This window comes from Triticum aestivum, chromosome 1A, assembly GCF_018294505.1.
Source record: "Triticum aestivum cultivar Chinese Spring chromosome 1A, IWGSC CS RefSeq v2.1, whole genome shotgun sequence".
NCBI lineage: Eukaryota > Viridiplantae > Streptophyta > Magnoliopsida > Poales > Poaceae > Triticum > Triticum aestivum.
The window spans coordinates 585139820-585166763 of NC_057794.1; positions in this window are offsets into that span (position 1 = coordinate 585139820).

The following is a 26944-nucleotide window of genomic DNA, read 5'->3' on the forward strand; positions in this document are numbered from 1 at the left end:
TTCAAATATACTAACTGGTCGCTTTCACCTGTTACCTGCTGCTGCTATATGATATGCAATGTAGTATCATGTAGAGATGTCTGAAATTAGCCGTGTCAACTTGCAGATATGGTTACACAATGAAAAAGTACAAGATGTATGTGGCAATTTCATGGAACATCGCAAAAAAAGGAGAGGCAGCGGTGAGCCTATACAGTGTGCTATGGTACGTCACTCCTCCATTGCAATCATCATGACATGTTATTTGTATGCCAGTTCTATTAGCCAAGTTTCTTAGGGACATTTATTACGAGTTATCCTAAGAAAATAAGCACATGTGAATATAAGCTCCATGTAATAAGCCAACCAGTTCTTTTCATTGCGTTTTCAGCTTATCTTTGGTATGATCAGTGGAAAGTCTAGATTGCATTGTATTTTTTTCATTTTGCTGCCCATATGGAAATTAATTTGACTTGCAAACATCACAAATTGAACCCAGTGCAGTAATTAATATGATAGGAAAACAAATCATCACTATTTGCTCAAAATGCAAATACAAAGATACCATCTACTTCGCACAATCTACTTTGGTCAATGTTTTCCATAGAGATCCCATTGCCTAATTTAAACAAAGAACACATGACCCACATTTAAATGAAGAAAAATTATTATTGAAATTCGATGGTCCAAGTGGTTGGTTATTATCGTATAGCAGCACCACCTGAAAGCATCATATAGCAGCAGCAGCAGCTCATAGCAACTCATCATACAACAGCAACAGTCTGCAATTCATCATATACCAGCAGCAGCTCATAGCAATTCATCATATAGCAGCAGCAGGAGCAGCTCATAGCAATTCATCATATAGCAGCAGCAACAGCTCATAGCAATTCATCATATAGCAGCAGCAGGAGCAGCTTGTAGCAACTCATCATATAGCAGCAGCAGGAGCAACTTGTAGCAACTCATCATATAGCAGTAGCAACAGCTCATAGCAATTCATCATATAGCAGCAGCAGCAGCTCATAGCAACTCATCATACAACAGCAGCAGCTCATAGCAATTCATCATATAGCAGCAGCAGGAGCAGCTCATAGCAATGCATCATATAGCAGTAGCAGAAGCAGCTCATAGCAATTCATCGTATAGTGGATCAGAATGAAAATTTGGCAAAAAAATCAGAGGAGATCCTCACCTTGTTGGATGAGCTCATCCTTCAACAGCACCTCAAGGCCATGGCCTGGGAGGAGGGGAGGGGGAATAAGGTGCCTTCTGCCGCAGTGTGGCATCAGCCGTAGTTGTGCAGCGCCCGCCGGAGTAGTGCGTTGGACGAACCACACACTACAAGAAATATGTCAACTTATGACCTTCTGTCAGTGACCCTCAAAGAATTGGTCATAAATTTATGACCATTTTATACCAATTGGTCAAAAGCTGTCTGGGGGGCTCTAAACCCTAAACCACAACGACCATTTTGGTCAGAAAGGTCATAATTTCATTAGAGGAAATGGTCGTAAAGCTAGTAGCACTGTCCACTGCCTCATGCCTAGCTGATAACGACCAATATAAAATGGTCACTACACTTGAGTTTGAATGAATTAGGATGATTAGGCAGCCACCTCAGCAACCTCGCTTATGTGTCACTATCTAGGTGTCATTTTTGCTTGAGTTTAGTTATTCAACAGACAGACGGGGCACACACTGACAGGCTGGACCCATTTGACAGGTGGGGCTGAGCGCTTAATTCGCCCAAAAAAGATGCACGAGGCGGGACTCGAACCCACGACCTCGCGCTTGGTTTGCTCGCATGCTACCGCTGGGCTAGTGAGGGATAGTTGCTCACATCTGGGAGTTTATCTATACATTATATAGAACTACGACTCTCTCGTATCACTGACAAGTGGGACCTTCCGACCAGGTGGCATCGAACAAAGCAACGATTTGCAACACTGACAGGTGGGACCCATTTGACAGGTGGGTGAGCGAGCGTTTAATTCCCTAAAAAATATGCGCTAGCGGGGACTCGAACCCACGACCTCATGCTGGGTTCGCTCGTTCGTTACCGCTGGGCTAGAGAGAGATTGTTGCTAATGTGTGGGTAGTTTTCCATATAGTATATAAAACCACGGCTCTCACGTATCAGTGACAAGTGGGACCTTCCGACCAGGTGGCGGCGGGTGGCATCGAACAGAGCAACACTTAGCGTTTTTCTAGGTCTTCGGACCAGGTGCTGGCGGGCGGCGGCGGAAGCAACCAGGTGACCTCGCCCACGGCCTCGCCGCAGGTGACCTCGCCCACGGCCTCGCGGCGGAAGCAACCAGCAGGGGGCGGAGGCGGGGGCGGGGGCGGGGCCGGCAGGGGGCGGAGGCGAGGCAGGGCGTGGAGGCGAGGGGCCAGTAGGGGCATAGGCGACCGACGGTGGTGGGGGCTCACCGAGCATGGGGGACTCGCCGCCGCCGCAAGCACACCTCCCGGTATGCACCCCTCACTTCTTCCCCCCTCTCCTCTCTCGTCACCCGAGCAGTGGGAGATGGATTTTAGTTAGATGTTCTTCAGCATAGATGAATTTTGTTGATGCACTGTTAGTAGTTAGGAGATAGCTTGCTTGTTTGGTTGATAATGCATAGATGAATTTTCTTGATGTACTGTTAGGAATTGTTCAGCTTGTTTGTTAAGAATTCTTCAGGCCTTGTGGTTAGGCAATTAGCATATAAAATTTTCTGGAATTTTAGCTTCCATTACTTCCATCCATTTTTATTAATTAATTTTGATGCACTGAAATTGATTTGTTAAGTTGCAACAATTTGTTGTCTTTGGCAGATGGACAGAAGCTGGATTAGAAAAGGAGTTACAAAGTTTTCGAAAGAACATATGAAAGGAGTTGATGATTTCATGGCATTTGTTCGGGCAAATTTTGCCAACGATGCTCACATTCTTTGCCCATGTTGTGAATGCCTCAACCGTCCAAGAATGGCTCAAGGAAGAGTGGAAGATCATCTGCTTCTTAATGAGATGTCCAGCACATATGATAGATGGATATATCATGGAGAACCTTTAGACAGACAACCTTAACATTTTGTAGCTGATACAGAGGCCCCTCATATGATGGGTGGTGGTGATGCTGGCATTGATTTCATGGAAAAGGTTTTGCGAGATAATGCTGTTTTGGAGGAAGAGGATGGGCATGAAGATGATAGGATTCCTGACCTATTGAAGGATTTGTACGATGCTGGAGATCGTGCTGATGGACAAAAATTGTTGTTTGCTGAGGTGTTAGAGGAGGCGAAGCGCGCAACTCATGAAGGGGGTAAATTTTCAAGATTTACCTTCACCGTGAAGTTACTCCACATCAAGTCTTTCTACCGGATTAGCAATGCCGCATTCAACGCAATACTCCATCTTTTGAGCTTGCAATTCCCTGATAGTTGTGTTCCCAGATCTTATGATGAAGCATTGAGCATAATCCGCAGGCTGGGGTTAGGTTATGTGTCAATACATGTGTGCCCAAATAACTATGTCTTGTTTCGGAAGGATTTAGCAAAGCATGACAACTGTCCAAAATGCAATGCATCTAGGTGGAAAGATGCTGATGGGAAGAAGTCAATACCGGAGAAGGTACTGAGGAACTTTCCCTTGATACCAAGGCTGCAACGGATGTTCATGTCGAAGAAATCATCGCGTGAGGTACAGTGGCACAAGCTGAAGCAGCAACCTGTGGACAATGAGCTGAGCCATCCAGCGGATGGAGAGGCATGGAAAGAGTTTGACCGTATACATTTAGATTTTGCTGCATATCCAAGGAACATAAAACTTGGCATTGCCACAGATGGGTTTAATCCGTTTGGGAACATGAGCACATCTAATAGCATGTGGCCAGTTTTTGTGGTGCCGTACAACCTGCCACCATGGGCATGCATGGATCAGTCCAACTTCATGATGTCATTGCTTATCCCGGGTCCAGATTCTCCAGGAAAGGATTTTGATGTCTTTATGGAGCCCCTCGTAGAAGAACTGCTCCAGCTCTGGACTGGTGTACCTACATACGATGCCTTGAGTCCGGAAGAAAAGTTCAATCTACGTGCTGCGATCATATGGTCCATCCATGATTTCCCGGCTCTGCACATTCTGTCTGGGAGGATCACAGCGGGTTATCAGGCTTGTGTCCATTGTGACAAAGACCCTTGCTCAAAGAGAATAAGGAGCAAGATCTGCTATATTGGGCACCGCCGCTTTCTTCACCGAAACCATCGCTGGCGAAGAAGCAAAGATTTTAATGGTGAGAATGAAACCCGTGACAAGCCAGCTGAATTCACTAAAGAAGAGCTGGAGCAGCAACTTGAAAAGGTGAAAGATGTGAGACCAGGAAAGCTGGCGAAGAAAAGAAAGCGTGAGGAAGGTCAATGTTGGGACCGGAGGTCTTGTTTGTGGGACCTGCCATACTGGGCTGATCTGAAATTAAGGCATAATCTCGATGTAATGCACATTGAGAAAAACATATGCGAGAATCTGCTAGGGACGTTTCTGAACATTGAAGGGAAGACAAAGGACACGGTTAGTTCTAGGCTTGATTTGGAGGACATGGGCATAAGAGAAGATTTGCATCTACAGCACAATGAAGATGAAGATTCATTTGAAATTCCACGAGCATGGTATACAATGAATAAAGAACAAAAGCTTGCATTCTGTGAATTCCTAAGAGCGGTGAAATTTCCAGATGGTTATGCTGCTAACCTAGCAAAGTGTGTTACTTCTGATGGATTCAAGCTTTCAGTACTGAAAACCCATGATTGTCACATCCTCCTCCAAAGGATTTTACCGGCGGGCCTCCGAGGAATCATGCACAAGGATATATATGAAGCGGTTGCTGAGCTGGGAAATTTCTTTAGAGAACTGTGCTGCAAAACCCTCAAGTTAACTGTCCTGGAAAGACTTGAAAAAGAAATCCCAATTATTCTTTGCAAGCTCGAGAAGATTTTCCCTCCAGCTTTCTTCACCGTGATGGTCCATTTGGCGGTGCACTTACCCAAAGAGGCAATGCTTAGAGGCCCTGTGCAATACGGTTGGATGTACCCAATCGAAAGAAGGCTGCTTACTTGTAAGCGTTATGTGCGAAACACGGCAAGACCTGAAGGTTCTATTGCTGAAGCATATGTCGTTGACGAGTGCTTGACTTTTTGCTCTAGATACTTTGGTGATGTGGAAACAAGATGGAACCGGCCGGGCAGAAATAGAGAGCGGTCTGATTCGCAAAGTGGTGATGTCTCTGTTTTCAACCATGGTGTGAACTTTCTTGGAGCCTCACAATACTTGGAGGCTGGTGATGAGTATGACAAGATGGTTTTGTTTGTGCTCAGCAATTGCGCCGAGGTTCTACCATATATCGAGTACGTTATATCTTGTGCACTCATTATATATATTTTTTTGCTTGGGTTGGCACCAGCCTAATGTTTTAATTCACATGTTTTGTTGGCATTGCAGGAAATGCAAGGAAGAGTTAAATCAGGAAGAAAGCAATATCAATGTTGATAAAAGGGTTGCCAAGGTGTTTGCTAAGTGGTTTAAGAATCATGTGAGATCTTTAGCCACATGTTTTATGTTTTCTGTGTTATTCACCCATTGTTAAATACCATTGTTTGCTAAATGGTTTATTTGTGCAGATTGGAAAGTTGCATGAGGAGAAGAAGGTCAGTGATGATCTATTTGCTTTGGCATGCTTACCGGATAAGCGAGTGAGAGTGTATTCAGCATGCATTGCTGACGGTGTCCGGTACCACACCGTTGACCGCGAGGAAAAAAGGAAGACACAGAATAGTGGAATCGTCACTGAGGGGTCACATGATGGTGAGATCATTGACTTCTATGGTCAGTTGAGAAGCATCGTAGAGTTGCAGTACAACTCTAGTGGAGGCATCCATCGCTCGGTTGTCTTATTTCGCTGTGACTGGTTTGAGCTTGGTAGCAAGAAGAGGAGAGACTCTTTTGTCAAATATGATGGCCACTTCAAAAGCATCAACACTGCAAGGTGCTCGTATAAGAGTGATCCCTTTATTCTAACAACACAAGCAACAATGGTGTTTTATCTGCCAGACACTCTTTTGCACGGAAAATGGCGAGTTGTGCAAAACTTTCAGCACAGACACTTGTGGAGTGTGACTGAAACTGAAGTGGAAAAGGGCCCCGGTGATGGTGGACTAACATACCAAGATGATGACTCTACGGAAGTTTCGTTGCAAGCTGATGATGACTCTATGGAAGTTCCGGTGCAAAGCAGAGTGCGAAGGGACCGGGAACGTGTGATCATTGGTGCTGCAACAGTTGAAGGCATCAAGAAAGTAAGAAAGGTGGTAGAGGATGGACATGAAAGCGAGGATGAGGAAAACCTGACTGATCATACTATGCTGCAATATTGTAGTGATGATGAGGAAAACAGGAGTGGGCATAGAGTTCCTTGTTTTCATATCGACGACGATGAGTAGCGAATGGACTGGCAAAGGTAAATACTATTACTTAATGTTCTTTGTTTTGGTATCTATGGGACTAGTGACCTGATGTGATCAATCTTCTCTCCAGGCAGAAAAATCCTTGAAGATTCTAGGAGCAAAATGATGATCCTGATGGTTGTAGCAAGATGATGATCCTGATGGTTGTAGCAAAATGATGATCCTGATGGTTGTAGCAACAGTGATGTAGTTATCCTGATTCACAGTGCTTTAAGATTCCAGCAGCAAAATTGAGATGTTATGCTTGCTGTTTTGACCTGAATTGAGATGTTATTGTAGCTGTTATGCTTGCTGTCAAAATGTTGTCTTGTAATGCGAAAGATTGCAAAATGATCATACAGAAGATTTTTTGAACATCTTTAGTTCAAGTTTTGGTCAGAATGTTGTCTTGTAGTTGTTGTGATCATTTAGTAGTTGTTGTGATCATCTTGTAGTTGTTTTGGTCAGAATGTTGCCGTGTAGCTATTTTAACTGAATTTTGGTCAGAACTGAAGATGCTATTTTAACTGAATTTTGCTTCAACTAAACCCATTTCATTGTGAGCAAAAAAATATGCGCGTGCGGGGGCTCGAACCCACGACCGTGCGCTTATTTCACTGTGTTTCGACCACTGGGCTAGGAAGAGGCTACTGGTCGTCCACTCTATGCCATCTCTTTTCAAATCATCAAACCAGTCAAGTATCAAACACAGACCTCGCTGACAAGTGGGCCACTCGACCAACTCACTGACAAGTGGGCCATTTTGCTACTCTACCCACTCGACCCTTTTCCCCTAAGCTACCAAAAAATATTGGGCGAGCGGGGGCTCGAACCCTCGACCTGCCGCTTATTCCACTATTTTTCTACCACTGGGCTAGTTAGAGGCTGTTGGTTTTGTACTCTATGCCAACCCTTTTCAATATATCAAAACAGAACTCGCTGACAAGTGGACCCACTCTTTTCCCCACTCCTCCTGTCCACTTGACCCGCTCCTCCTCTCCATTATCCACTCGACCCACTCCTCCTCTCCGCCGCTGCCATCCCCTTCTCCTCCATCGACGGTGATGACCTCCCTGGCGAACCACTCCTCCATCGACAGCGAAGGCCTCCTAAGGTATGAATCCGTTGAGTCCTTCCTGTTCCTCTTCCTATTGATTAGATTAGGGTTCCTCAGCGCATGCTGATTAGGGTTCCATTGTAGATAGAGTAGTAGATCAAGAGGAGGCGCCGTCCATGACACCGACAAGGCCAACAAGCTCAAGCAGTCGCCGTCCCCCCAGGTCCGTTCTGTTCCCCCCGTGTTCTTTGATTTGCTTTGTTTCCCCCATGTTCTTTGTCGACAAGGCCAACAAGGCCAACAAGCATGCTGATTTAGGATTTACTCGTATTGTGCCTGCGCGTGCGTCCCTACTGAAATTGTGGTATACTACATGGCTAATGGTCGTATTGTGCCTGCGCGTGCGTTCTGTTGATTCCAGCCCAACTGTCGAGCGATTGGACCACATTCAGAGGGATTTTGCAGACTGAATTAGGCATTTAGGTTTAGGTCCCTTTTGGCCATGTTCAGTTGATGTGGTGCTACCTTGCTAGGTATGCTAGTTTCCCTGTGGTTCTCTTCACAGTGACGTAGAATTCATCAGAAATAGAAAAGGCAGACTGAAAGGGGAAAAATGATGCCAACACTTATAATGTTGCAAGTGTATTAGTATTTTCCAATTTTGTTTGTTTGTTTTTAAAATAAACATGTTTATATTTGTCTAAAAAGATGCAGCGGCACACTGGAGCAGTTAAACTTGTAGGGGATCTAGCCTCCAGTGGCCTTTGGCTATATAAACCCTAGAAAAGCAAATTAAGCCAATAGCTCTGAATCTCTGAAATTCTAGTGTTAAATTCAGTTTTGTACAAAACTGAAAGCTGTTCAGTTTTGTACATGACTGTATTGGGTAGGTGTGTTTAAATTGAGAATCTAGGGTTCAGTTCTTAAGTGCTAGGTTCTAACAAAATGTAGCACATGGGAAGATATGGTCCATTTATAGTAAATATGGTTCATTGTAGATATGGTCCATTTATAGTAGATATGATCCTGATGCTGTGTTTGCCATTTATAGTAGACATGGGCACATGGGCAGATATGGTCCATTGTAGATAGAGTAGTAGTATTCCAAATGTTCACAAGTGCATTGCTTTTTTTTCTCACTTTTGCTATCATAAATATCCACAAGTGCATTGCTCTTCTCATTTTTATCACTTTTGCCATCAAAAACTTGGTTCTGTTCCTATTTATGTCCAGTCCTGTTTATGGTAACTTGTTGTTTAATTACAATGCTGCTTTTCAGAGAAGTGAGATGGCTGGCTTGGAAGGTTTCGAGTTCTTCGTGTTCGTAACTAAGAAATCTTGCAGTAGGCAGGTATGTTTATCATCACTCATTTCTTTATCATCACTCTGCTGTCTAGTGCTTGATTGCCACAATTAACCACTGCTTGACCCTCGCTGCAGAGGTTGCCTGACAAGTTTGCGAAGATGCTCGCCGGTCGTGAGCCCCACAAAGTGAAGCTGCGGGAGGCCGGCAGCGGGCTTCACAGGCTGTGGGAAGTGTTGGTGGTGTTTGATGGTGAAGGCCACATGTACCTAGGGCCCGGTTGGGAGCATTTCGCCCGCGCCCATGAGCTATAGCTCGGAAACTTCCTTGTCTTCCGCTACGACGGCGACGCCAGTTCACCGTGAAGATGTTCGACAACACCATGTGCCGCATGTACTACCAGCACGACGACGATGCCAGTAAGCTCTCTGCCTCTCTTCTTCCTGTCCTTTTGGCTTCCTCTACCCGCACGATGACAACACCATGTTCACACTTTGTTGCATTTGGCCAGGCAATGGGAGCAGCAGCGGGGATGACGAGGAGCAGAGCGGGGATGATGACGAGGAGCAGAGCGGGGATGACGAGGAGCAGAGCGGGGATGACGAGGAGCAGCCTATTCTGGCTGACGATGAACATGCTATGGTGGTGGATGACGATGACCCTGCTATGGTGGTGGCGGATGACGACCTTGCTATGATGGTGGCAGATGACGACCTTGCTATGGTGGTGGCGGATGACGACCTCGCGATGGTGGTGGCGGACGACGACCTTGCTATGGTGGTGGCGGACGACGACCTCGTGATGGTGGCGGCGCCTGCAATCCCACAGCTTGGTGACAGGACCATGCCAATTGTGGTAGAGGAGTACATCCACGTCGGGTTTCGCCACTCTGAGCGCATCAGGTTGATGAAGGAGAAGGAGGAGGAGTGAAGATGTTAAGAAGGTGTTCAGCATGTTAGGTTTAAGCTTGTTAGTGTAATATGAACATGTCAATGTTAAGTATGTCAGGTTTAATTTTGTGCATGCTCATGGATGATGTATGACAGTGTCATCTAAACAAGTCATGTTTTTAACAATGAATATTCAGTTTGGTAATTGATGGGAATTGAAATTTTTTATGCATGCTCATGGATGAAAGATAAAATTATGGGTTTTTGTGCATGCTCGTGTATGAAACAATATAAGTTTCATTTTTTGAATGGTAAAAACACGACTCAAACCCTAGCCACAGACGACCGCCATGACTAAATCCGCCGGTTTTTGAAAACACCGTAAAAATTCAAAAACCGTTTTTCATTTTTTGAATGCAAAAGACATGCGTTTTTCGTGAAGCGGCTACAAGGAGGGGCACTCCAAACGGCGCTATTCCATGTCTATCTCAAAGTAGACCCTATTTTACCGATGGTCGCCAAAAAGCATGCATTTCCGACCCTCGTAGCTACTCCCGGCAATTCGGACCACCTTCGGCCGACTCAGCTGGAACTGGCTGGAATTTGAACTGCGGGTCCTCCATAGCTTGCCCGTTATTTTCACTAAAAATGCTTTTTAGCTTCACAGGTAGGCATTTCATCACAGAATTGACAACATATTTGCATGGCTCAAACCCTAGCCACGGACGGTCGCCGCGACGAAATCGGCCGATTTTTGAAAACACCATAAAAAATTCAAAAAATATCAAAAAAATGGGAGACCTCCGCGCCACATCATCAAATGTGGCCTACCAACGAGCAAAAATACTAAACTTGCAATACCGACGTTTTCTTGAAAAAGTGTTCTCAAAAACGACCTACCATGAACGAAGATTCATGGCTTTCAAGCCAAACTAGCAATGATATGGCCGCATCCGTTGAATAGTTTCTGATAATATGCCCAAATTGGGCGCATGCCTCCGTCTTGTGATGGCAAACAATGTTGCCAAAGCGAGGTTCCAACTTGTTTAACAAAAAAAAACCATTTTTCATTTTTTGAATGCAAAAGACATGCGTTTTTAGTGAAGCGGCTACAAGGAGGGGCACCCTAAACGGCGCCATTCCATGTCTATCTCAAAGTAGACCCTATTTTACGGACGGTTGCCAAAAAGCATGCATTTCCGACCCTCGTAGCTACTCCCGGCAATTCGGACCACCTTCGGCCGATTCAGCTGGAACCGGCTGGAATTTGAACTGCGGGTCCTCCATAGCTTGCCCGTTATTTTCACTAAAAATGCTTTTTAGCTTCAGAGGTAGGCATTTCATCACATACTCGACAACAAATTTGCATGGCTCAAACCCTAGCCAAGGGCGGTCGCCGCGACGAAATCGGCCAGTTTTTGAAAACACCGTAAAAAATTCAAAAAAAAATAAAAAAATGGGAGACCTCCGCGTCACATCATCAGATGTGTCCTACCAACTAGCAAAAATACTAAACTTGCAATACTGGCGTTTTCTTGAAAAGGTGTTCTAAAAAACGACCTACCATGAACGAAGATTCATGGCTTTCAAGCCAAACTAGCAATGATATGGCCGCATCCGTTGAATAGTTTCTGATAATATGCCCAAATTGGGCGCATGCCTCCATCTTGTGATGGCAAACAATGTTGCCAAAGCGAGGTTCCAACTTGTTTAACAAAAAAAAAACCGTTTTTCATTTTTTGAATGCAAAAGACATGCGTTTTTCGTGAAGCGGCTACAAGAAGGGGCACCCCAAACGGCGCTATTCCATGTCTATCTCAAAGTAGACCCTATTTTACGGACGGTCGCCAAAAAGCATGCATTTCCGACCCTCGTAGCTACTCCCGGCAATTCGGACCACCTTCGGCCGATTCAGCTGGAACCGGCTGGAATTTGAACTGCGGGTCCTCCATAGCTTGCCCGTTATTTTCACTAAAAATGCTTTTTAGCTTCACAGGTAGGCATTTCATCACAGAATCGACAACAGATTTGCACGGCTAAACCCTAGCCACGGACGGTCGCCGCGACGAAATCAGCCGGTTTTTGAAAACACCGTAAAAAATTCAAAAAAAATCAAAAAAATGGGAGACCTCCGCGTCACATCATCAAATGTGGCCTACCAACTAGCAAAAATACTAAACTTGCAATACCGGCATTTTCTTGAAAAAGTGTTCTCAAAAACGACCTACCATGAACGAAGATTCATGGCTTTCAAGCCAAACTAGCAATGATATGGCCGCATCCGTTGAATAGTTTCTGATAATATGCCCAAATTGGGCGCATGCCTCCGTCTTGTGATGGCAAACAATGTTGCCAAAGCGAGGTTCCAACTTTTTTAACAAAAAAAACCGTTTTTCATTTTTTGAATGCAAAAGACATGCGTTTTTCGCGAAGCGGCTACAAGGAGGGGCACCCCAAACGGCGCCATTCCATGTCTATCTCAAAGTAGACCCTATTTTACGGATGGTCGCCAAAAAGCATGCATTTCCAACCCTCGTAGCTACTCCCGGCAATTCGGATCACCTTCGGCCGATTCAGCTGGAACCGGCTGGAATTTGAACTGAGGGTCCTCCATAGCTTGCCCGTTATTTTCACTAAAAATGCCTTTTAGCTTCACAGGTAGGCATTTCATCACAAAATCGACAACAAATTTGCACAGCTCAAACCCTAGCCACGGACGGTCGCCGCGACGAAATCGGCCGGTTTTTGAAAACACCATAAAAAATTCAAAAAAAACAAAAAATGGGAGACCTCCGCGTCACATCATCAAATGTGGCCTACCAACTCGCAAAAATACTAAACTTGCAATACCGGCGTTTTCTTGAGCTACTCAGTATGATTTTAACCATGATTTCTACAAAGTTTACAAAAAAACCATAGTTTTTTCTACACCCAAACCCAAAAGGATTTCCCTCCCACACCAAAATTTTCCCTCCACAAAAATTTCCCTCCACTCCCTCCACTCTCTCTCCCACTACCAGGCAGGACCCACCACTCCCTCTCCCACTAACACGCGGGATCCCCTCCCCTCCCCTCCCAAAATTTCCCCATTCCCCTCCCTTCTCCCCGACAAACCCTAGCTTCTCCCTCCATTCCCCACCTCCCTGCTCCGCGCCGCCCCGCTCCCCACCCTAGCGCCGCCCCTCCTCTGCTCCGCCCCGCACCTCCCTGCTCCGCGCCGCCCCGCTCCCACTCCCTCCCCTCCTCCGTGCCGCCCCGCCACGCCGCAGACTACATCGACGACGACAGCGGCCACATCGACTACATCAACGACGACGACGGCTACATCGACGACGGTGCGATCGACGATGACCACCGCTGCATCGTCAACATCATCTCCCCCTAGGTACTTCTTCCCTTGATCCATCTCCCCTCCTATGGTGGATCCACCTCCCCTCTGGTGGATCCATCTCCCCTCTAGTACATCCCCCTCATGGGTTAGGATATTCTAGGGTTAGGATCTCCTGGTGGTTCGGTAGGTCCTCTAGTTCGGTAGGTCTCCTGGATCTCCTGGTGGTTCTTGGGGTTAGGGTTCATGTTTATTGTTGCGTGGGGATGATCTCCCTCTAGTTCATGGGGTTAGGGTTAGGGTTCATGGGGTCAGGGTTAGGGTTCATGGGGTTAGGGTTAGGACCTCCTGGTGGTTCGTTTGGTCTGCTTCATGGTTTAGGGTTCATGATTTTAGGAGATGGGGATGGATGGGGAAGTGGATGATTTTAGGGGATGAGGAAGTGGATGATGTCTGGTTGATGGTGCTTGTATCAGTACTTGCTTGTGTATGGTTCAATTAATCAGCTAGCATAGATGGTGAATTAGGTTTCCAACATCACTTCGAAAAGAAGGTACTTGCTTGCTTGTTTGTATCAACAGTACTTTCTTGTTTGTTGCCCTTCAATTTCCTTCCTTGTTTGCTTGTTACTGTCAGTAGCACTATGCTTGTTTCTATCAGTAGCACTTTCCATGCTTGCTTGCTTGTATTATGCACTTTGCTTGCTTGCAACTTGGGTTAGTATGAACATGTACTTGATTGCTTGTAGCACTTTGCTATCTGTAGCACTACTAGGGTTTGTAGAAGTGTTCTTCATTCATGATATGTGCATGATGCTTGTGTTCTTCTTTCCAGTGAACACGGGAATGCTTAGTACTTATTGTGGTATTGGAATTCCTAGTGTGTTAAGGCAGTATGACTAGTTTTAATATATACTAGATTGGTGCTAGATAATTTTGATTGCTGTAATATACAAGGTTGATTCTAATTGTCAAAATGTCTTAACTTGTGTCATCTAGTCTGTAGCCATTTTTGGTGTGTAGAGACAACATAATCAATAGTTGAGTATGGTTTTTTCATCTGCTTTTGTACTGCTGCAAGTATAGTTGTTTCATGCTTTACCAGTGGCAACATCTAGTTGTTTTGAAGGTCCTCATGATATACTCGTCTAGGTTGCTGTCAGACTGTCTAAGCATGTGTACATGACACCAATTCACTAGTTCATGTTGCTTGCTTGCTAGCATACATGTTGCTTGCTGGCATACATGCTTAATTAGGGTTTCCATCAGCATTACTTGCTTGTATCACTAGCACTAGGAGAAGAATCTACTTGCTTGCTTATTAATTAGGGTTTGTATCAATAGTACTTGCTTCCTTCTCTTCATTTTCCTTCATTGCTTGCTTGTTTCTATCAGTAGCACTTTGCTTGCTTGTTTCTATCAGTAGCACTTTGCTTGCTTGCTTGTATTAGTAGCACTTATGCACTTTGCTTACTTGCTCCTAGTGTACATGCATGCTTGTTTGGTGCACTTACATGTTTTCTTAATTAATAACACTAGATCACTGTATTGTTTATCCATCAAGTTTGTTTCACATGTATTACATGTATGTGCATGATGGTCCAAATGCTTTCCTTTATTGATACAAGTGCATCATTTTACTTTATCCCTGTTGTATCTGATTGTTGTTTATTCTATTTTGCAAGCACCACCTCAAGATCATCCATGGCAAGGAGGACAAGGTCAAGCATGAGGCCAACCGTTGGTATGCAACTTGCTCCTTGTGGCCAGTTTCATAAAATCTGTGTCTTAATATGCTAAGTGAAATGTATTGCTGCAATCTGAATAAGCTGGCTTAATTGTGCCTGTGTGCTGTTAGTCTTCCTTACCTGAATAACTAGGATTAAATGATAATAAAATTTCATAAGATATGTTTGGCTGCCTGTCCATGCATTCCAAACATTCACCTAATAGTTATGTTTCCTTTATCATGCAAAGAAGAGCCTCTCACCGAGTACGAGAAGGTTAGGGCTAGAAATATCATGAGGAGCAATCAGATGTTCCAGTCCCTTGGCATCGGTGCAATAGCGTCGATGATTAGGAAAACAAATGGTGTACAAGAAGGTAGAAGTGATGAGGTTCAAGAGGGTAGTGGAGTTATCAATGATGATCCAGAGTACAATCCTAAGGAGGATGAAGTTATTGATGGAGAGGAAGTGGATGATGTTGTAGTCAACAAGATTGTTAAGGTGCAAACTCTGTCTTGCTTGGAGGGTTGGGGTTTTGTTATTCTATGTTATTCCTTGTGCTCACATATTTCTCTTGTGATCTAATGCTTTTTTCCGTGCTGTTTATACGAGGCACTGAAGGAATCTAGGACGAAGAGGCCTAGTGTTAAGAAGACAGTCAGCAAGAAGCACAAGAGCTCAGAAACATCTCCTGCAATGCCTCCAGGAAGGGTGATGGCCCCAGCTCCAGGACAAAAAAGAGGATCCTGGAACCTGATGAACCTGCCCTTAATAGAGTCACAAGGCAGAAAGCAAGGATGGCGATTGCGATGGACCATCAGGAAAGTATGCTGCACATGGACTCTCAGACCTCGGTGCAAACGGGTGATGAGTTGCCGCCCATGGATGAAGGAACCACTCTCAGCATGGATGGAAATGGCACTGTCTGCCTAGATGAAGCAGGAACCATCTGCATTGATGAAGCAGGCACTGTCCACACAGACCTCAGCCCTGTTGCACCTTCTATTGACAGGAACACTGTCATCAATGAAGAAGAACAGTAGCTTGTGCTTCAATCAGGCAAGTTGACCTTTGCAATGCTATCTTTTACTAGTGCATTTTCCAAATGGATTGATCATGTATGCTTTTGTTGATTCCTGCATTTGTCGATTTCTATTCTAATTTATGAGTCCAGTTTCATTTTCAGATGCAATGACTCCCAAGACTAGACTTAGAAAGGGCAAAGGGCTAGAGAGGATCACCAAGTCGCTTGGTAGCAAGGTGCCTATCCAAATTGCCGAAGGGATGATTCGTCCAGAGAAGCCTCTGCAGGCAGCAAAGCTTGCTTCTGAGTGTGGACTCGTTGCAAAAAGCCATCTTCCGGTTCTTCCTCACTTCAAGCTATACAAAAAAATGCTAGTCTATTGGAGAACTACATTGGGAAAGTTGCTGTAAGCTACTTGTTTCATAGTTAATGTGCTATCTATTTTCTGTTACACCTATGCATGATCACTAATATTGTTCCTACCTTGTTTGCTATCTTGGTAGGCAAATTTTGAGATGAACACGGACTCGGAGACCATCAAGACCTCGTGCAAAGATATTCTGCAGAAATATTCAAAGAACAGACGCCATCAGATCAAGAAGAAGTATTTTGATACCGTAGCCGCAAATAAAGTCAGCATTAAGTCTCCGGTGCCTGATCTAATGGATGGTGAATGGCAAGCTCTGGTGGAGATGTGGTCTACCCCAAGACACAAGGTTTGTCTCTGCTTTGTTTGATGCTTTATGTTCTGCACATGATATGCTAGTGCAAGATGATGCTAACAGTATGCTTTTTTGTAGGAAACCTGTTTGTCGAACAAGATGAATCGAGAAAAAGTCGTGTACAATCAAAGAACTGGTTCCAGGCACTACACAGCACACATTTTTGCCACTGTGAGAACTCTTCTCTAGAGACCTTACCGTTTGATCCTCATTGAATAACATTTCTGATTCTTGCTGAATAACATTTTGATTTTTGTTGAAAAACATTTCAGAAAGAAGAGCGTAAGGGTGAGGAGCTGTCTGTGATTGACTTGTTTAAGGCCACCCACAACAGCAAGAAGCACGGGTTTTCGGAGCCAGTCAAGACTGCTATAGTAAGTCACTCCATGCTTTGCCCTGTTTGATTAACAACCAACTTTGATGCTTTGATGATTTGATGTTGTTTGACTCGGAGCCAGTCAAGAACACATGCTATGTTCCATGCTTTGATGTTGTTTGATAGTTCAACAAAGATATCAGAACTTGCTGTAGCTATTTGATGCATTTTTTGTGATATGATGAAATTTGATTTGAAATGTTAGTTTGATGATCGGCTCACTCGGGAAGCCATCTTATATAGAACCACCATTCTAGGCTTAATGAAGTGATCATATTGTTCCAATTGCATGTCTCCAGGTCACTAGTCATCATCTTCTTGTATAGATTTTGTGTGCTGGTTTGGTTACTTCAAATAATCCATTTGTGTGCTGGTTTGGTTTCTCTTGCTTGGTTTGGTTTGCAAAATGTGAAATAGATCTCCCACTAATGCCTATCATTTTCCTCCATATGCTAGCTTGAGATGGAAAAAATGAAGGAAGCGCCGGTACCAGAAGGTGAAGAGCCAAAGTCTACTGTTGAAATTGTCGAACAAGTCCTCAAGACCGAATTCAAGCAAAGCACATTCCTCAGGAATGTTGGGCTCTAGTCATCTAGGAACAACAAAGTATCGCTCATGTTCGTGACCTTGAGCAGAAGCTGGAGAGGTCCGAGCTTCAAGCTGAACTGGTGCAAGAAGAATTGGCGGCAATCAAGATGAAGGCGGAAGAATCTGAAGCTGCACACGACAAGGAACTTCAGCTGCTGCGCAAGAAGTCTCAAGAACAGGAAGAGAAGTTAGCCCACTTGATGGCTCTCTTTGGAGCTAAGGTAGTTTGATGGTTGTGCTGTGAACCTCTTTGTCTTTGAGCTAAGGTAGTTGTTGCATTTTGAACCTGTGAACTGAGCTAAGGGAGCTGAGCTGAGAGCTGTTGCATTTTGTTGCATTTTGCTGTTTAAACTAGAGCACATGGATCCTGTGAAGTTATGTGATCACTTGTGAACCTGGGCCTTTCTGTGAAGTTATGTGATCTTGTGAACCTGGATCACTTGTGGATCATTTTGTTTATTTTCTGTGAAGTTATGTGGATCACTTGTGCACCTGGGCTTGTGGATCACTTGTGGATCACTTGTGCACCTGGGCCTTTCTGTTTATAGTTATGCAAAACGAGAACCTGGGCTCTAAAAAGGCCAAGGCCCAAACAAGAATTAGACCAAAAAGGCTTGGGCCTAAAAAATGAAATGATTGTAAGAAAAAAAATATAAAAGGCTGCATAACAGAAAATAAAAAGGCCAAGGCCCAAATTCGAACTAGACTACAAAGGCTGTGGCCCAAAACAATAGTGGAATATAAAAAAAATCATCAGAAAAAGGCTCCATTCCCAGAAAATAAAAGGCCAAATTATTGGGCCAGGCCCATGCAGATAAGCAAAATAAAGAGAAAAAAAATTAAATGGGCTGAATTATTGGGCTTGGCCCATCAAGACGGCTGAAATGGACCGGGCTGATTCTATTTTACGACCTTTTCATTTGGTCGTAAGTCTGCCACGTCAGCTTGCCACGGTGGATCTGACGTGGTGTGGTCGGATTGCTAGTGACCAAAACAGTTGGTCATTAAATCTACGACCTTTTTTTGGTTGTAAACATTTGCGACCATTCCAGAAGAATGGTCGCTAATGTCAGTTTACGACGGCCAACTTTTGACCTTATGTTTTTGGTCACAAAAAGGTCACAAATGGAAATTTGTTACCATTCAGTGACCAATAGTGGTGGTCACAAGTTGACATATTTCTTGTAGTGACAGTGGAGCAGCTGCTGGAGACCATGAGAATGAGGGGCGGCGCCAGAGGGAGGAGAAGCCAGGGAGATTTTCCCCTACCCGCCGGCCATGTAGCCTAGCTGGACATAGCATTGTCGAGGACTAGGCCAGATGGGACCAGTGGCGATGGCTCGCTGGAGGAACCCTAGTGCTGCAGGCAGGGGATCGAGGTAGTGGGAAAGGGGAGAGGAGATGCAAGCGGGCAGGGCAATGAATGCTTGCGTGTTTGTTTTTACTTGAGGGTCAGGTGTGACACGGGCGTCAGCAGTTGCATTTTGAGTGTAATATAGGCAGACAACCGAGTCATTTCACTATTCCCATTCCCTTCAATTTTTAGTGAGGTTCTACCCGAAACACCCCCCTCCAAAGCGAAATTAGTTAAGCCCAAGCCCATAACTCAAAAATGACTTCTTTACATCTTTTATGGCTTATTTTGACAATATGCCCTGAAAAGGCGGAATCGAACTGGCCCTTAACCTGCAATTCAATTGTGCGTGCAATGATGAATCACTCCTGCCTGCTATATGTACATTTAGGCATCATCATACATGGCATAACCTAATACATGTGCATTCCATTGTAGAATCTGGAATATGCAATGTTTATGTTAGTTCATACGTTGCACATGATGTTTAAATGCCCCTTAAATCTGGTCAGTCAAGTGATGGTCTTTAAGCCTCCTTCTTTGCTTCTTTTCTTGATATGTAAGATTTGCTCACACATTTGTTCAATTGCTTGTTTGCATCAGCCAGCCATACTAGGACTGTTTGCTTTGATTACTTGTTGTTCTTGACCTAACACTCTAACAGAGCTTGTCAACGATTTAAACACTAAGGGCTGCTGTAGTGGGGCCTTGTCTAACTCATAGGTGACATAAAGGTTTGGCTGTACACTACAGTAGGCTCTCCAAGAGTACCTGGAGATCCAGTTCGAAGGTATGCCTAGTTTTTACATAGTGCAGACATAGTAAATGCTCATTTCATTGTGTGCAAGTGCAAGAGATGCGGCATGTTTCATTATGTGGTGTTGTTTTGTTATAATCTCATCCTTTTGTGTTCACAGACTGGAAAGTATGCATATTTATCTTCCAAGGAGACGAGTAACTAGTTTGTGTCACCTTGCAGAGGGGGTGCAATGAAGATAAGATTGAGGATTTCCAAGTACAAGATGTTAGGAAGGAGCCTTGCAAGAGAAGTAGGAGCTGCGTTGAGCCTCTTCAACCTGCTAAGGTAAGTCACTGTATGCAACTCAAAAGTTCAATTCCTTGTTTGTTTCGGGCATAGTTAATTTTCTCTTTTCAATTGCTTTATTTGTCCTTAGTTAATGAGATGCCCAAATAATCATGCCTGATGTTCGTTACTTGTATCACTATTAGTTGACATAATTAAAGGCCTTACCATTTAATTACTCTGCCGAAGAGTGGCTGAAGCTTTGAAGTCTATTAACCAACTATTATTGCATGAGGCTCACAATCTACTTTATACTACGCTAATGATTACATAGTTTTGCCTGCTATAGTATGTTTGTATGAAACCCTCTGCTGTTCATTATGCTCCCTATGACTTTAATTGAGGCACAGAATGGCCAACTGCTTGCTTACTTATACGCAACATGCTGTCTAAATTTGTAACTTGTATGTGTTTTCGATTGGGCCCCAACATCATGCTCCTCTGGTGAGCTAAGAGGGATTTCTGTATGCAGGCTGCACAGACTATCTTTTTTATAATTTTTAAAATATCACCTGTTTATGCTTCATGACATGTAACATTTTTTTTGAAAGTGACATGTAACATTATTGTTAGTCCTGTTTTGCCATGTAGTACAAAATAGTGTCTTGTTCGCTTCACTGTTGTAACTATATTTTTGCCCTAGTCATGTGCACTTACAGAAACATTTTAGGATGAAGTGACATCAACACAAAGATCTGCGAGCAGTGCGGCATGGCCGTTACCGAATGATTATGGATTGAAATTGGAATGTGCTAATGTTCTCGAGCATCAACTAGAGGTGGCAAGACAACATGTACATGATTGTCAACCTATAATCAACAAGTTGAGACTGGACATGCAAGTATTATATGCAAGAGTCAAAAAAATGAAACAAGACACTGAGGTAACCATGAAGGAATTGGAGATTTTGCAGACTGAAATTTGTGCTATCTGAATCCGGCCAATCCTATTTTCTGAAGAGATTATAGTTCAAATGGAGTTAAGTTGATGCGTGTCCATGATGTATGAGCTGTATTTGCCCAGTGTATGTAATTTGTTGTTTGTGTATGCTTTATTATCACCTGTGCCGAACCATAATGCCCAGTGGGTATAATCGGCTGTAATTTCTTTATTGTATAGTGTAGGATTATTCTACCTTTCTATGCCTTGATCTCTTTGTTGTAATAGTGTGTGCTTTTTAGAGGCGATAGTATTGAGTAGAATAATTCTTTGAATATGTTATATCGTTCAAACGGGGGCCAACTCGCCCAACCATGGCCCTTCACGGGCCGTCGGATCCATGGGCCTTCTACGTCTCGTAGGATCCATGGGCCTTCTACGTCTCGTAGGATCCATGAGCCTTCTACGTCTCGTAGGTTCCATGGGCCTTGTACGCCTCGTAGGATCCATGGGCCGCCGGCTCATCTATGGGTCTTGTACGGGCCTTTAATGGGCCGTAGACAGGCCTTTAATGGAAATCGTACATTTTATGGGCTAACCATAATGGGCCGTTAATAGGCCGTATTTGGTGATGCTATGAAAATGGCCCAACAGACTAATGGTCCACAAACGGGCCGACTGTAACGACGGGCTGAATTTGGCCCACAAGCAGAAAATGACAGTAACGGGCCGTAAGTAACCGAATGCTGCAAATGAGCCCAAGAATAAATGGTCCCTCAGAAGGCCGAAAGTTAACTTGGGCTGGAAACGGCCCAACGGAATAACAGGCCGTTAATGGGTATAAAGTGATACACTGTTCATTACGGCCTGTTTCACCACGGGCCGTTAATGGGTGTAAAGTAATACACTGTTCATTACGGGCCATTTTCAGCACAGACCGCTAATAGGCCAAGAGTTACAAAGGGCCTCATATGGGCCGAAAGACGTCATGGGCTATACATGGGCCGGAAGTGAAAACGGGCTGGAATCATATTGGACGGCCCAAATGACGCTACTGGGCCTAATTCGGATAGGGCATAATGGGCCTTGGGTTAGCGGGCTGTAAATGGGCTATATGCGAACATGCCGTTAATAGGCTTTCCATGGGCCGGCCCGCCAGCTTTTGACCAAGTCAAATGGGCCGGCCTTTTCACAGGAATGGGCCACTGTTGGGCCGTGCCACATGTCGACATATCATAGGCGCCTTCTGTCCAGTGAGTGGATGACATCTGTCCCAACGATGAGCCGACACGTGTTTCCTCTAGCCAATGATGATTTTACACGTGGAAAATCCCCATTGGTCGGGGCTGTTAACGGGTTATCGGATCCAAAACCTGACCCGATAGCTTAACGGCGTTCCGTTACGGTGGATGCCACGTGTCGGTCACCCTTGACGAAAGCACTTCTGTGACGCATGATTTATCGTCATGGAAGTGGACACTTCCGTGATGATAATTTTGGTAATGTCATGGAAGACTTCTACGACAACACATGTATGACTATCTTGATTCGGTCATAAATTTGTCATGGATGTACATGCATGACAAAAAAAGTGACCTACCGTGACAAACACGTATCATCACAGAAGTGTATTTTTTTTGTAGTGAAGGGGACACGATCTCTGCTTCGACAAGACGTGCCAAGGAAGCCGCCTCGCAATACGAGCTATGGCAGGCTGTGGGAAAACGGTTCGAATAAAGACCGGGCCGTGGTATGATGTCATGATATCAAATGTGTCAGCAGATTGGATTTGTGGAAATATTATTCTCTCGATGGTGGTATGTGGAATTTGTTTTGCAGAGCCGGACACTATCCTTGTGTTCAAAATATTCTATGGAGTATTCGGAGGAGGAACCCGCCTTGCAATGCCGAAGACAATCTGCGTGCCGGACTCATCATCATTGAAGTCTGGTTCAGGGGCTACTGAGGGAGTCCTGGATTAGGGGGTATCCGGACAGCCGGACTATATCCTTTGGCCGGACTTTTGGACTATGAAGATACAAGATTGAGGACTTCTTCCCGTGTCCGGATGGGACTCTCCTTGGCGTGGAAGGCAAGCTTGGCGATAGGGATATGAAGATCTCCTCCCATTGTAACCGACTCTGTGTAACCCTAGCCCCCTCCGGTGTCCATATAAACCGGAGGGCTTAGTCCATAGGACAATAACAATCATACCATAGGCTAGCTTCTAGGGTTTAGCCTCTACAATCTCGTGGTAGATCAACTCTTGTAATACTCATATCATCAAGATCAATCAAGCAGGAAGTAGGGTATTACCTCCATCAAGAGGGCCCGAACCTGGGTAAACATCGTGTCCCCTGCCTCCTGTTACCATCCACCTTAGACGCATAGTTTGGGACCCCCTACCTGAGATCCGCCGGTTTTGACACCGACACTCGGTCTCTCATGAGGAATTCAATGTGGCTTTGGACACATTGAAAACCTCCATGACAACCGAGGTTGAAAGCATGTTTAATAAATTCATTGAAGGGCTCAAACTATCTACCACACTATTGAAAGTGGGTGATCCCACTAACAAGGTGACGGATGCTAACTCCGACAAGGGGGAAGCTACTAGTGAAAAGGCTCCTTCTTCTAGTGGTAAGAATGGCACCGGCATCTTTGCCCATGTGGAACCTCCACTTGTTTATGGTGGACCGATTCCTTCTACTCATTTGAATCATGCTGGTCCTCCCCCTAAGATTGTGAAAAATGAGGACTTTGATTCTTGGGTCTATCGATTTAAGCGTCATTTAAATCATGTGAACACTAATCTTTGGAGAATCATTGAAGAAGGTTTCTATCCGCATGACCGAAGCAACTTCACTCCTAGAGAAGCCGCAGATAATCAATTCAATGAGAATGCTCTCTTCATCATCCAAGATGCAATTCCACCCGAAGATCTTCCTCACCTTCGACCTTACGCCATGGCCAAAGATGCTTGGCACCAAGTTGTTTCCCTCTATCGAGGAAGCGCAATCATTCAACGCTCCAACTATGAAGTGGTGCAAGATGAAGCCAACGAGTTTGCAATGAAAGAAGATGAAGAACCTCGTGAGCTTTATCGGAGAGTAACCAAACTCGCGGTTTCACTCCAAGATCATGGAAGCAAGGACATGGATGACAATTGGATCAAGCGCAAATTCCTCAAGGCAATGATGCCTTACCACAAGGCCATGTCCTCCATCATTCGTCAAAGGCCGGACTTCCACACCTTGTCCTCAAGTGAAGTGTTGGGTGAGTTTGTGGCTATGAGCATCTTGGACAAGACCGCCGACAATGCGGTGCTACGCTCTCAAAGGGCAAAGAAGACCAACCTTGCATTGAAGGCCAAGGTTGAAGAAGAAGAAGAAGAAGAAGAAGAAGAAGAAGAAGAAGAAGAAGAAGAAGAAGAAGAAGAAGAAGAAGAAGAAGAAGAAGAAGAAGAAGAAGAAGAAGAAGAAGAAGAAGAAGAAGAAGAAGAAGAGGAAGATGAAGAAGAAGAAGAAGAAGAGGAAGAAGAAGAGGAAGAAGAAGAGGAAGAAGAAGAAGAAGAAGAAGAAGAAGAAGAAGAAGAGGAAGAAGTGGAAAGCAACCCCGAAGATACAAAGTATGCTTATGATGAACACATGGCTCTTGCTTCAAGGAAATTTTGGAGAAAGAAGAAAACAAGGCCCAACTTCAACAAGAGCAACTCAAGTGGCGTGAAGGTCAAGCAACGTGTGAGGACTTGCTATAATTGTGGCAATGTGAGCCATTTTGTTGCGAAATGCACTTATGAGAAAAGGGAAGACAATGGTGGCAAGCTCATCCGGAAGGACAAGGCCAAGTCTTTCTCTAACAAGAGCAACTTCACCAAGAACACTCCTCCCAAGGCGTTGGTGGTACAACAAGAGTACAATGAGGATGATGATGATGATGAAGATGGTGAGTCGGTTGCCATGGCCTCCGTTGCCATTGCAGCAACTCCACGGGTGTCTCTCTTTGATTCACCTAGTGAGAACATCACCGCCAAGTGCATCATGGCTAAAGCCACCAACAAGGTAACCCCCAACATCAAAACTACCATCATTAATAATCCCTTGTTGACAGATTGCATTGATGAACATGAGGGGTCTATTGTGGAGGAGAATGAGTTTGGGTCTTTTATGAACAAACTCAAGGGTAAACCCAAGAAGCACTTCGTTGCTCTCTTGGAACAACTTGGTGAAGCCAATGACATGATCGAGGCTCACGAAGATACCATCTCTAAGATGGAGGGGCCTAGTCGTGACTATGCCGATGAGATTTTGGATCTTTCCAATGCTCTTGAGGAAGAGTGTGGTCTTCGTTTGGCTCTTGAGGAGTCACACAACGATGATCATGCTAAATTGAAGAAAGATCTTGATCATGCTCTTGTTGTATCTCGTGTGCTAAATTCTGAGAAGGCCAAACTTGGGGTTGATCTTGCTAGACTCAAGGAGGAGTTTGATATACTTGACAAGGCTCACAAGGCCTTGAAATGTGTTCATGCTAACCTCAAGGAGTCTCATGATCAACTCCAAGTGAAGCTAACCAAGGAGAAAGCCACCTTTCCTCATATGGTGTTAATTCATAATGCAAATGCTACTAACCCTTGTTGTGAGCATGTGCATCTTGTTGAGGAGAATGCTAAGTTGAAGGAGCAACTTGAGAAAGGCCTTGTGTCGTGCATACAAGGTGAGAAGAACCTCAATGAACTTTTGAGTAATCAAAAGGAAGTTGTGGCCAAGGAAGGGATTGGGTTTGCACCCATGCCCAAGAACAAGAAGAAGAATGACAAGACCAAACGACCTCCCCCTCTCAAGCAAACCTTTGTGAAGGAGGGAGAGGGTGCTTCCAAGGAGAAGAAGAACAATGTGAAGGGTGGTGGTGTCAAGAAAGGCAATGCCACCCCTTCCAACAAAGCCGGCGACTTTAACCCTTCTTATGTGTTGTGCCGTGCTAGTGATGGGCATGTTTATGCCAAATTTGTTGGTTCTTCTTATGAGTATATTGAATGGTCTATTTGGGTTCCTAAGACCCTTGTCACTAACATCAAAGGACTCATTACAAAATGGGTACCTAAAACCAAGCATTGATCTCTTGTAGGTGTTTGCTTCCGGTGGAGGATCATGGTTGCTCGATAGTGGAGCCACTAATCATATGACCGGAAGCAAGGACTTGGTGGTGGACATACACAAGATTCCATCTATGCCCACCAATGTCTAGTAGGGTGATGCCTCGTCCTCTAAGGTATTGGGGCTTGGCAAGGTTGTCATTTCTCATGATCTCACGATCGAGAATGTCATGCTTGTTGAGTCCCTCGCATACAATTTACTTTATGTTCGTCAACTTGCACTCATGGTGTTTGCCACTTTCTTTGATATTGATACCGTGGCCCTCTTGTGGAGCAAGACTCTTAAAGTAGCCTTTGTTGGGCATGTCGAGAACGGTCTATATGTGATTAACTTTTCAGAGCGACCCACCAAGACCGCGACATGCCTAATGGCTAAAGTTGACGTGGGATGGCTTTGGCATCGCCATTTAGCCCATGTCAATATGAGATCTTTGCAAAGTATTCTTAAGGGGGACCATGTCCGTGGACTAACAAATGTTAGTTTTGCTAAAGATCGTGCTTGCAGTGCTTGTATCGAAGGAAAGCTTCATGAAAAGGCTCACCCTCCCACGACTATCATCTACTCGAAGAGGCCTTTGGAGCTCCTTCACTTGGATCTCTTTGGGCCTCCATCCTTTGATAGTCTTGGGGGTAGAAAGTATTTCTTGGTGATTGTGGATGACTACTCAAGATACACTTGGGTATATTTCTTCAAGAGGAAGAGCGAGACCCAACAAACCATCATTGACTTTGCAAATGAAGCACAACGTCAACACAATGCAAAGATCTTGACAATAAGAAGTGACAACGGCACTGAGTTCAAGAAATACACCTTGGATGAGTTCCTTAGTGATGAGGGGATCAAGTATAAATATTCCGCACCATACACCCCTCAACAAAATGGTGTTGCGGAGAGGAAGAACTGGACGTTGATGGATGCGGCAAGGACCATGATGGTGGAGTTCAAGTCTCCATACAACTTTTGGGCCGAAGCCATCAACACCGCTTGTCATGCATCCAA